The 3,957-nt window shown below is 41.6% G+C and overlaps 1 pseudogene; it reads left to right on the top strand.

The window, feature by feature from the left end:
• The first annotated feature begins 435 nt into the window (after nt 1–435).
• LOC105823537 lies at nt 436–1,417 on the top strand (annotated as a pseudogene).
• The last annotated feature ends 2,540 nt before the right edge of the window (nt 1,418–3,957 follow it).

The raw sequence follows: 3,957 nt of genomic DNA, 5'->3' as shown, positions 1-3,957 counted from the left end.
CCATGGTATACATATACCACATTTTATTAATCCACTCATGTATTGATGGACGTTTGGGTTGTTTCCACATCTTTGCAATTGTGAATTGTGTTGCTATGAACATTCGAGTGCAGGTGTCTTTTTCATAGAGTGACTTTTGTTCTTTTGGGTAGATGCCCAGCAAACACTTTTTGATGTGGATATGTTTTGAGGGTGATAGATTTGACTGGTTTATGGATGGGTCAATCACAGTGGTAAATTATTTTATGACAAGTGATAGTTGGCTTGATATTCTAGGTTTAAGTATACGTAATCAATTTAAGAACTGAGCATTGAGTTCGATCGGTAGCGGGAGCGGAGAGCGGACTCCAGAGAGCCCTGTGCAGCCCCACCGCCGCCGGCCTAGTTACCATCACACATCTGGAGGAGCGGCAGCTGCCACAGCTGGCCCCAGTCACCATCACCGTAACCATGAGCAGCGAGGCTGAGACCCAGCAGCCGCCCGCCGCTCCCGCCCTCAGCGCTGCCAACTCCAAGTCGGGCACCACGGGCAGCGGCACAAGGAGGGGCGGCCCGGGCGGCCTCACATCAGCGGCGCCTACCGGTGGGGACAAGAAGGTCATCACAATGAAGGTTTTGGGGACACTAAAATGGTTCAATGTAAGAAACGGATATGGTTTCATCAACAGGAATGACACCAAGGAAGATGTATTTGTACACCAGACTGCCATAAAGAAGAATAACCCCAGGAAGTACCTTCGCAGTGTAGGAGATGGAGAAACTGTGGAGTTTGATGTTGTTGAAGGAGAAAAGGGTGCGGGGGCAGCAAACGTCCCAGGCGCTGGTGGAATTCCAGTTCAAGGCAGTAAATATGCAGCAGACCGTACCCATCACAGACGCTATCCACGTCGCAGGGGTCTTCCACACAATCACCAGCAGAATTATCAGAACAGTGAGAGTGGGGAAGAGAATGAGGGATCAGAGAGTGCTCCTGAAGGCCAGGCCCAACAACGCCGGCCCTACCGCAGGCGAAGGTTCCCACCTTACTACATGCGGAGATCCTATGGGCGTCGACCACAGTATTCCAACCCTCCTGTGCAGGGGAGGGTGATGGAGGGTGCAGACAACCAGGGTGCAGGAGAACAAGGTAGACCACCAGTAAGACAGAATATGTATCAGGGATATAGACCACGATTCCGCAGGGGCCCTCCTTGCCAAAGACAGCCCAGAGAGTACGGCAACGAAGAGGATAAAGAGAATCAAGGAAATGAGACCCAAGATCAGCAGCTGCCTCAACTTTGATACCGCCGTAACTTCAATTACCGACGCAGACGCCCAGAAAACGGTAAACCACAAGATGGCAAAGAGACAAAAGTAGCCGATCCACCAGCTGAGAATTCGTCTGCTCCCGAGGCTGAGCAGGGCGGAGCTGAGTAAATGCCGGCTTACCATCTCTACCATCGTCTGGTTTAGTCATCCAACAAGAAGAACTGAATATGAAATTCCAGCAATAAGAAATGAATGAAAGATTGGAGCTGAAGACCTTAAGTGTTTGCTTTTTGCCCGTTGACCAGATAACTAGAACTATCTGCATTATCTATGCAGCATGGGGTTTTTATTATTTTTACCTAAAGACATCTTTTTTGGTAATAACAAATGTGTTATTTAAAAAAGCCTGGTTTTTCTCAATAAGCCTTTAAAGATTTTTAAATTGTTTCATATCTGGTCAAGTTGAGATTTTTAAGAACCTCATTTTTAATTTGAAATAAAAGTTTACAACTTGATTTTTGAAAAAAAGTCAATAAACTGCAAGCACCTGTTAATAAAGGTCTTAAATAAAAAAAAAAAAAAGAGAACTGAGCATTTAATAGAAGGGCTAGGTTTTAGTGCATTATTTTATCACTTACCCAGACTCTCTGTTCATTAGTTTATAGTACTTTTCAATCTCATTCACCAGTCCAGTCTTCATTCCTGGGAGTTGGTATTCACCGTTTGGTTCTCTACTTGAGTCCTGAGTTTTTGGACTTGAACCTCCAGATAGCTGATCACTTCTTTGTTTTTTTTTTTTTTTTTGAGACAGCGTCTCACTCTCTTGCCTGGGGCGAGTGCCCTGGCGTCAGCCTAGCTCACAGCAACCTCAAACTCCTGGGCTCAAGCGATCCTCTTGCCTCAGCCTCCTGAGTAGCTGGGACTACAGGCACGCGCCACCATGCCTGGCTAATTTTTTTCTATTTTTAGTTGTTCGGCCAATTTCTTTCTATTTTTAGGAGAGACGGGGTCTCGCTCTTGCTCAGGCTGGTCTCAAACTCCTGAGCTCAAACGATCCGCCCGCCTCGGCCTCCCAGAGTGCTAGGATTACAGGTGCGAGCCACCGCGCCCGGCCAGCTGATCACTTCTTGAATTTGTGAAAGTTGAGCACAGTAGTTACGTTCAGTTTCCATCAAACTAGATTAAACTGAAGACAAATATTGTGTGTTCTCATTCATATGTGGGAGCTAAAAAAATTGATCTCATGGAGATAGAGAGTAGAATAATGGTTACCAGAGGCTGGGAGGGTAGTGGGGAAGCAGGGGATAAAGAGGGGATGGTAAACTACTACCTGATAGAACTTAATTTACGATTTTAAAGAAACTGTTGTAAACATATTTACTCTTGGTATTGTATCTTTCTCTCTTATCCTAATTTACTGTTTCTCTATTGTTTAAAATTAAACAGAATTTTTTTTAATTTTTACAGTGCAGACATTATACTATAGGGACATAAAATGGCTTGAGACATCTGTGACCAGTCACATGACTGTCATGTCATGTGTGAACAAACCATTTGGACTTGCAAAGCAACATGTAGCATTGTACCAGAGGCCATTGGACCTGAAGTTCCAATTCAGGAGCTGTCCCCGCAGCTCAGCAGTCTTACTCCTGTTGGTACCTTGTTTTATCAGCAGAAGCCAGTGCTTACCTATTCAGTCCTTTACTCTGAGGTATTAGAGTGGAATAAAAATATAAATACTTTGTACTAGCTTTCATGAGCTCTGCTTAATATTGGATGATTTTTTTAGTTGTGATAGGTTTACCCTTCATTAAATCAGGCCTTAGCCTTTCTGTGGCTTTGTTCTGCTGAAGCAGAAAAATAGAAAAGATAAAAAATAAATAAAAAAATAAAAAGCAGAAAAATAGAAAATAGAAAAATAGAATAATAGAAAAAATAAAAACAAAAATAAAACAAAAATAAAAAAATAAAAAAGATAAACCTGGAAATGTGGAGTTTAGAAATCTTTTTTAAGGTTTTAAAAAATTTCTTAAATAATTTTTCTAGGAGATTACAAAATAGTGTTATTAGATTTAGGAAATAAAAATATGGAATGCCCAATTGAATTTCAGATAAACATTGAATATTTTTCTAGTATAAGTATATTCTATGCAATATTTGGGATATATTTGTACTAAAATACTATTCATTGTTTACACAAAATTACAATTTCCACCACCACCATATCTTTACAAGTACTGACATACTGAAACTTTTAATTTCATCAGTTCCTATCTCCTTATGATTCTTTTTGAGTTAAGTCAGCTCCTCTATCTGGCTTTCCATTTGCAAATCTAGGTTTGTCTTATTCAGAGTCAACTCATCTGAGACTCTTTGCAGGCCCTTCCTGTCAGCCTCAACACCCTGGTAAAGAGCAACTTCACTGTGGTATCTGAACAAAGCCCAATTAGAAGAACAAATACAACTTAGATAGTAACGGAACCCTACTCATCCAGTGGTAATAAAACATCCCACATAGTGGAGTTAAAGAGCACAGCACTGGAGTGTAAAGACGTGGGTTCAGATTGTACTTCTGCCATGTTCAGCAGCTAACTACTTCTCTGAAACTTTCATTTTCTCATTGTTAAAATGGGAATATTGGGAGAATTAAATGAGTTAATGTGTGCAGAAAGGCTTAGCACAGTGTCTAGCACATCATTAATGTTCAGT

This window comes from Propithecus coquereli, unplaced genomic scaffold, assembly GCF_000956105.1.
Source record: "Propithecus coquereli isolate 6110/MARCELLA unplaced genomic scaffold, Pcoq_1.0 Scaffold119, whole genome shotgun sequence".
Lineage (NCBI taxonomy): Eukaryota > Metazoa > Chordata > Mammalia > Primates > Indriidae > Propithecus > Propithecus coquereli.
Note: the sequence above shows the minus strand (reverse complement) of the source record. Positions and strands in the feature narration are given on the sequence as shown.